Source organism: Ascaphus truei, chromosome 3 (assembly GCF_040206685.1).
Source record: "Ascaphus truei isolate aAscTru1 chromosome 3, aAscTru1.hap1, whole genome shotgun sequence".
NCBI classification, from domain to species: Eukaryota; Metazoa; Chordata; class Amphibia; order Anura; family Ascaphidae; genus Ascaphus; species Ascaphus truei.
This window is the reverse complement of record NC_134485.1, coordinates 369504366-369513553: the sequence shown is the minus strand read 5'-3', so window position 1 is coordinate 369513553 and position 9188 is coordinate 369504366.

Here is a 9188-nt window from a genome sequence, read left to right as displayed (position 1 = left end):
ACTAGGTGATAATAGTGAAAGGCAGGGTTGCAGACCTGTCTAACACACACATACCAGAGAGAGAGAGAGAGAGAGAGTGTGTGTGTAAGACAGCACCCCAACAATAGCACAATGGTATACAAAAAATATATAAAAATGAAAAATGTATTAATACAAGCATCACAAAAACCCCACAAAAATGAAAACAGTCCTCTGTATCCGCTAGGTCAGGGTCCGCCCCCCTGCCTGCCAGCCCCTGTGCTCGCGCCCCCACCCAATATCCAGCATCAAATGACCACTGTGTCGTAATTTGACGTGCGTTGCTATGTCGATGCGGCGCCGAGGAATGGTAGGTGAAGACTGCGCCCCACCCAAAATAATCTTGCACCCCCCTGCTCTAGGTAAGAAATATGTGGCTGACAACTAAATCCATCCACTGTATAATGAAAGTTTGAAAGCCAAATGCTTCAGTGATTATGCAGATATTCAATATAAACTGCAGGGGGCACTGTAGAGGCATGCATTCAGCCTCCCCCCACTCTGACCGGCCTAATGGAACAGGAGCCCTCCCTATGTAAAGCAGAGCACTGACACACACAATTGGTGAAATGAAGAGCAAACAAGGGGTCAAGGAATATTAATAAATGTAAATATAGTGATAATTTGTCCTGCACTAAACAGACAAACTCCTATGTACTGCTCTACAGCATGATGTCATTCCAAAAAGGTGAGAGTCTATAAAGGCTTCAGTCTCACGGGCAGCAGAGTAAAGCTGGAATAGGGGTTAAATACTTAGCCAGAGCCGATCAGTTGAAATCAGAGCAGCTAAATCCAACACTCCTGTCAAAGTTACAGGAACGCTGCCATATCGTCACCCGGTCAGATTACTTCTCACAGTGGCTCACAGAGAAGGTGGTGTAACAGACATAGGGGGTACTGAGGAGTACACACAAGGAACAGCCCAGACATGCGCGTTTCGCCACCTGCTTCGTCCGGGGGCTTAAGGATAGTAACCACTTGAGATAGCCAAATGCTATCAGAGTTTCCTTATACAGTGGATGTATTTAGTTGTCAGTTTCATATTTCTTACCTAGAGCATACGGAGGACTGTTTTAATTGGAGTTTTTTTGTGTGATGCTTGTATTAATACATTTTTATATATTGTTTGTATACCAGAGTGCTTTTGTTGGGATACTGTCTTTCTTTTTTTTTGTTTACATTTATACATTATCCACAGCACCGTCAGCCCCTTGTGCACTTTGAATATTTATTTAGCTGATTTTGGTACTTATTACTTCAGGGTCTGATGCAGGCTGCTTTTCGTTATGTGTTATACACACACACACACACACACACACACATATATAGACACACACACGTGTCTGTGTGTATATATATATATATACTCGCCCAACCAAAAAATCTACTCGCCATCTAGTCCCGCCCCCAACCCCGCCCCTTGTCCCGCCCCCAACCCCGCTTTAAAATAAAATATAGAAATAAAATACATTTAATAAATTCCTAGTCAGAACAACATTCGTTTTTGACAAATGTATTTATTGTATTACATTATACTACAATTAGTCCTTGTTACGTGTGTGTGAGTGTTTGTGTGAGTGAGTGTGAGTGTGTGAGTGAGTGTGAGTGTGTGTGTGTAAATGTCGGATCTAGAATTAAAAGCCAGGTGTGATTGACTAGTTTCCTGAACCCCTTAACCAGTGTCTGGACGTCCCCGCTTCACAATATCTAAAGCAGCAATCCCGCCTGTGATCTTACCCGATCCGCAGTCCCTCAATGTCCAGGTACCCTCATTCCCGCAATGTTATACATTGGAGGGGAGGTGTTCCCTACCTGTCTTCTGGGTTAGGGGGGGTTCTGATGTCTTCCGTGTGAAGCTTGAGTCAGATCTGGAAGAAAGCAGTATAGGGCAGTTAAGATTTCGGTGTAGTATAGGGCAGTTAAGATATATAGGGTAAATAAGAGATCCAGATCCAGAGTGTGAGTGACAGAGAGAGAGAGTGTGGGGGAGAGAGAGAGAGTGTGTGGGGGGGAGAGAGAGAGTGTGTGGGGGAGAGAGAGAGAATGTGGGGGAGAGAGAGAGTGTGGGGGAGAGAGAGAGAGAGTGTGGGGGAGAGAGAGAGAGTGTGGGGGAGAGAGTGTGGGGGAGAGAGTGTGGGAGAGAGAGTGTGTGGGGGAGAGAGTGGGGAGAGAGAGAGAGAGAGAGAGAGTGGGGGGAGAGAGAGAGTGGGGGGAGAGAGAGTGTGGGAGAGAGAGTGTGGGAGAGAGAGTGTGGGAGAGAGAGAGTGTGGGAGAAAGAGAGTGTGGGGGGGGGGGAGAGAGTGTGGGGGAGAGAGAGAGAGAGTGGGGGGAGAGAGAGAGTGGGGGGGAGAGAGAGAGAGAATGTGGGGGAGAGAGAGAGAGTGTGGGGGAGAGAGAGAGTGTGGGGGAGAGAGAGAGTGTGGGGGAGAGAGAGAGAGTGTGGGGGAGAGTGAGAGAGTGTGGGGGAGAGAACTAGTGGGGAGAGAGAGTGGGGGGAGAGAGAGTGTGAGAGAGAGTGTGAGAGAGAGAGTGTGGGAGAGAGAGTGTGGGAGAGAGAGTGTGAGAGAGAGAGTGTGGGAGAGAGAGTGTGGGAGAGAGAGTGTGTGTGGGGGAGAGAGAGTGTGGGGGAGAGAGAGAGTGTGTAGGGGGAGAGAGAGAGTATGGGGGGAGAGAGAGAGAGTATGGGGGGAGACACAGAGGGGGGAGACACAGAGGGGGGGAAATGGTGGGTGACACACAGAGGGTGGGTGATACACAGAGAGAGAGAGAGGCTGGGTGGGTTAGTGACTGGCTGGGTGGGTGAGTGACTGGCTGGGTGAGTGAGTGACTGGCTGGGTGGGTGAGTGACTGGCTGGGTGGGTGAGTGACTGAGTGACTGGCTGGGTGGGTAAGTGACTGGCTGGTGGGTGGGTGAGTGACTGAGTGACTGGCTGGGTGGGTGAGTGACTGGCTGAGTGGCTGAGTGACTGGCTGGGTGAGTGACTGGCTGGGTGAGTGACTGGCTGGGTGGGTGAGTGACTGGCTGGGTGGGTGAGTGACTGAGTGACTGGCTGGGTGGGTGAGTGACTGGCTGGGTTGGTGGGTGAGTGACTGGGTGACTGGCTGGGTGGGTGAGTGACTGGCTGAGTGGCTGAGTGACTGGCTGGGTGAGTGACTGGCTGGGTGAGTGACTGGCTGGGTGAGTGACTGGCTGGGTGAGTAACTGGCTGGGTGAGTGACACTGGGTTGGTGGGGCAAAGGGTGACTGACACTGACTGGGGCAGGGGTGACTGACACTGACTCGGGCAGGGGTGACTGACACTGGCTGGGGCGGGGGTGACTGACACTGACTGGGGCAGGGGTGACTGACACTGACTGGGGGGTGACTGACACTGACTGGGGGTGGGGGGTGACTGACACTGACTGGGGGTGGGGGGTGACTGACACTGACTGGGGGTGGGGGGTGACTGACACTGACTGGGGGTGGGGGGTGACTGACACTGACTGGGGGTGGGGGGTGACTGACACTGACGGGGTGGGGGGTGACTGACACTGACTGGGAGTGGGGGGTGACTGACTGGGGGGGTGACTGATTGGGGGGGGTACCTCTGGTGTCACACACATACTCCCATACACATTCTCACATACACACACACACACACACACATACAGGGGGGGAGGAAAGGCCGCAACCAGCACCACCACCACCACCACGCTCCTCCCCCACCCACCCGCGCCCATCTCCCGGACTGACATCCCTCACGCGAGCGTAGTGGAAGCTTTGGGGAGGTGGGGAGGTGGCAGGCACGTGGCGAGGTGTCCCCCAGGGGACAGTCAGCCCCGCCGTGGCCACCATTGCCCTGCTCCCCTCGACGGCATGAAGCTAGTGGTCGAGCAGGCAGACCAGCATCCCCCCCCCCCCACACACACACCTCATGCTGCGCCGTCATGAAGATAGTTGGGCTTAGTGCAATCTTTGGGGAGGCGACAGGGTGGGGGGGAGGCACACTCACACACACACACCCATGCATACCCATGCATACACACAGACACACACACACACACGACAGGGGGAAGAAGAGGAAAAGCCGTGCGACCGAGCACCACCACCACTGCCCCGCTCGCGCCCCCCCCCCCCCCCGTGACCATCTCCAACCCCGCGCAGGGATCGGCGGGAAGTCGGGGACAGGGACAGAAGGGGGGGACACCCCTTTACCATCTCCTGCCCCGTGCGGGGATCGGCAGGAAGCCGGGGACAGGGACAGAAGGGGGGACACCCCACTACCATCTCCTGCCCCGCGCGGGGATCGGCAGGAAGCCGGGGACAGGGACAGAAGGGGGGACACCCCACTACCATCTCCTGCCCCGCGCGGGGATCGGCAGGAAGCCGGGGACAGGGACAGAAGGGGGGACACCCCACTACCATCTCCTGACCCGCGCGGGGATCGGCGGGAAGCTGGGGACAGGGACAGAAGGGGGGGGACCCCACTACCATCTCCTGACCCGCGCGGGGATCGGCGGGAAGCTGGGGACAGGGACAGAAGAGGGGACACCCCACTACCATCTCCTGCCCCGCGCGGGAAGCGGGGAGTAAGGGGGCTGCAGGGAAGGAGCAGAGGGGCCACAGCATGCAGAGATTGGAGAGTACTTACTCTCCAATAGATCTCCGACCAGAAAGAATGGCCGCTCATTGGGGGCAGGCTCATATAGAGCCTGACCGCGCGCCCACAAAGCCTGGGAGCGCGCGCCAATCAGCAATCAGGTAGGTGGAGTTATTTTTTATTTTTTTTCAGCGCGAGCAGGGAAATTTAAAAAAACAAGCACGTGTTCTGCTTGGGCCAATATTTACTCGCCCGGGGGTTAAATACACACGCCACAGGCGTGTAAATGTATAGGATTGTCGAACACTGTATATATATATATATATAATATAGCAAATGGAAATATTACTGTGTGCTCATTTGCATGTCTTAGACAGGTCTGCAACCCCACCTTTCACCATTATCACCCAGCACTTTCACTGCAGCAAAGGATTCTGGGAAATGACATGCAAATGAGCACACAGTGTCACCTTTTGTCTCAAGCTCACATTACATGAACAACCCTTAAGCCAATGCATGCTGCTTTAAACACAGCTTTTAAACATAGGCTGGGATGAGATGCAAAGCCAGTAAACCTGTGGAGGGATTTTATCACTTTTTTACCCACCATAACCTTAATAATAATAATATATATATATATAAATAATAAAAGCATTCCGTTAGCCACAGAACGGAATCGTCTATTCGTTTTTGAATATATATGAGTGTGCACATATATACATATATATACACCAAAGAAAAGTATCCCACGACTAGCACTCAGGTATACCAACAAAATATATATTGTATTTATTAAACACGTCACATACATAAATACTAAAACAGTACATGTTCCAACACAATGACACTATAAAAAGACAAGTGCCCTGTAGTAAAGAGAAAAAACAACTGCTGGGTTAACTAGTAATGATGGCTGACACCGAGAGAATCATGGTAAAGAGGCATGTAAACCACCCCTTACCAATGCGACCGGACGGTCTCTATCAAATAACACTACAGTGCGCAAACTACTAGTATTAATAAAGAATGAACAGGCACATACCAAGGGCACAGAGAACCAGATGATATAGGCTCATAGGGAACATGTAATAAAGAACCATAGTCCTTAATGGGTAGTTCTAGAATAATATACACAGCCTATGCTGGTGAACAATAGTCCCAACGTATTAGTCCATAGTATGCGCACTGGTTAGCTGAAGCACCGCTTCCATGGCAAGTATGGTAGATACTGAGTACTTGGCCTACGGTGAACGCGGGTAGACTGGAAGCCACAAATGGAGCTGCAGACAGAGCCCCAGGCACCACAAGACATGCGGTAAGTTCGGAACACGGGAACTTTCACCCAGCAGTCGGCCATCTGAACAGAGAGGAACACAGGGAGTACACACAAGAAGAGAGCCCCGACGTACGTTTCTCCCTTAGCTTCGTCCGAGGGCTTAATGAAGGTCTGTGCATACTGGGTATATATGTCGGACCTTCAACAACATCCAAACTGGTTCCGGAATATATTTAAGTAATAATCCTCTCAGAACAGGACATTACTGGCCAATAATGCCCTGGCTGGAAGAGTTGAAGGCCCGAGGTGAAGCCGAGGGACTTTAACCTAGCCAGGGCATTATTGCCCAGTAATGCCTTGTTCTGAGGGGATTATTGTTATTATAGGCTAAATGTAGGCTTTTTTATTTTTTTTACATTTTTCATAAAAAAGATACACTTTTGTAGTCATATTGATTTTTATCAGCATGATTGTCTACATTATTTTGCTTTTACTGCAAGTTTATTAAAAGGAAAATGTACATACACACAGCCCCTACTCACACACACACACACACACACACACACACAGTAGCAGCCCCCCTTTGTACACAAACACTCTTCAGTCCCCCCTACACACTCTGCAGCCCTCCTCCACCCTCTACACCCACAAATCACACTGCAGACAAACACACCAACAAAACAAACTGCTGCACCCCACTATATCCACAAAACATACACCCCCTGTAAACCCACACACTGCAGACACACACACAAAACACTCTGCACCCCTCCTCCACCCACACTGCAGCCCCCCTCTGCACCCGCAAATCACACACTGCAGACACACAAACCAACAATGCACTCTGCCACCTCTACATCCACAAAACACCCCCCTCCCTACACCCACTGCAGACCTCCTCTAAACCCACACACTGCAGACATACACTAACAAAACACTGCACCCCTCCTTCAATGCACAAAACACAATAAAGACACACACACTGCAGCCCCCCCCTCTACACCCATACCAACAAAACAGACTCTGCTGCCTCCTCTACACACACACACCAAGATAACACTATGCTGGCCCCCTTTACACCCACAAAACACACAGACACACACACACACACACACACACACACAAACCTGTGCAGAGCTCTCTTTAGGCAGGGTGGGGTCAGTGTCTTGCTGCTGCCTCCTGTCCAATCACTTCCCTTGTCTAAGGCCGAGTTCAGGGTGGATGCTACGGCCGCGAGCGTCCGTGCGCACCTCCGCCGTGTGCTCCTGCGGTCTGTGCCCTGGCTGCAGGAGTTGGGTCGTGGCGTTTGGAGGCGTGGCAAACTTGTCACGTAGCTGGTTCGCTGAACCAGCTCATGTGATGCGACTAGTCCAAAATGTCATTTTGGGTTGTAGCGGCAAAAAGTAGCAGTCAACGCTGTAATTTCCCACGGAACAACCTGAAATTGTGACGGAGGTGCGCACGCCGCGTAGCATCCACCCTGAACTCGGCCCGAGAGCTGATCTCACTCTTTGTGAATGAAAACTGAGAACTGAAAGCCGATTGGCTGAAAAGCTTGCAGGGTGCCAAAAATTCCAGGCCATTACGGATTGGATAATACCCGAAATTTTAACCAAGAGAGCACGAATTTCAATAATGCTGTCCCAGTCTCACTCCCCCATGTCCCAGTCTCACTCCCCCATGTGCCAGTCTCACTCCCCCATGTGCCAGTCTCACTCCCCCATGTGCCAGTCTCACTCCCCCCCATGTCCCAGTCTCACTCCCCCATGTCCCAGTCTCACTCCCCCATGTCCCAGTCTCACTCCCCCATGTCCCAGTCTCACTCCCCCATGTCCCAGTCTCAGTCCCCCATGTCCCAGTCTCAGTCCCCCATGTCCCAGTCTCACTCCCCCATGTGCCAGTCTCACTCCCCCATGTGCCAGTCTCACTCACCCCCTCTCCCCATGTCACACGCTGATGCAGGAAGCAACGAGATGCTGCTGTGTACTATAGCACAGCGCAGCACAGCGCCACCTAATGGCCAAAAGAAAAATTGCAGCTGCAGACGGCTTTTTTCCCTCTGCTCCTGGCAAAATCGCCGCTGCTTCCTGCGCCCCCCCTAAACAATCTTGCGCGCCCCCCAGTTTGCGCACCGCTGGCTTAGAGCATGAGTAAATTTGATTGGCGGGGTCATGTTTATTGGCAGCAGTGCAGTGGCAGCAGTACCGGCATCATGGATGTTGAGCGGGTGGGGGAGTTCACAGGAGGGGGGGGGAGGAATAGGCACATGGTTCAGGGGCGGTGTTTGGCGCATCACTGGGGTGCGTGTGTCAGTCAGTGTGTGTCAGTGTGCGTGCGTGCACATGTCAGTGTGCGCATGTGTCAGTGTGTGTGTGTGTCAGTGTGTGTCAGTGTGAGTCAGTGTGTGTGTATGTCTCTCTGTCTTTGTCCTGCCCCCAGCAGCCTTGTCCTGCCCTCAGGGGAGGGGAGATACCCTGGTCACTATCCAGTGCAGCATACCCACTCAGGGGAGGGGAGATACGCAGCATCACTGTACAGCCCCGCAGGGGAGGGGTCAGACAGAGGGGTGTGCTGCTCGATGCGCTCTGCCCGGGGACGGGGTGTATCTGCATCTGGCCCCTGTACACAGCGCAGCCCATAGTGGGCTCACGGCTCCGGGACCCAGCATATCACAGGAGCCCCCCCCAGGGCGGAGGGTCACCACACACCCTCCCCCCCACCCTCCACAAATTCTGCGCACCACCTCCCCCCTCCCTCCTGAGCCGCGGGGGACCGCCCCGATCTCCCGCAAGCAGCGGGTCACGGCAGCTCTGGCAAAGGGCGAAGTCGCTGCGCCAGCAACGGGTTAGGAACGGCGCCGGCGGCGATATCGTCCCGGTTACCCTCCATGATCCCGGGGCTCCTCTCCTCCTCCGGCGGCGCTGTCAGCAGGACACAGGGAAGGGAAAACAGAGGTAGAAAAGAGGGAGAGAGGCTGAGCAGCGCCTCCTCCTCTCACAGCCGGAGGACTTGCGGGGCTTCCGCCATCTTACTACACCCGCAGCACCGGAAGCTCTGTGCCAGCCATCTTGGTATACCCATGGCAGCAGACGTGTGGGGGTAACGGCGGCCGTTAGGAGTGGCGCCGGCGGCTGTCGCCACCGCATGTCACATCGGGTGTGGGGGGGGGGAGCGGCGGCGGCGGTGATACTGCAGGCGTGTGTGGGGGGGTGGAGGGGGAGCCGTGACGTCACTTCCGTTTCACATTTCATCTCCAACGCGCCAGTTTTACCCCATCAGAATAGGTGCCACTAAAGAAGTTTCACTTCAAAAAG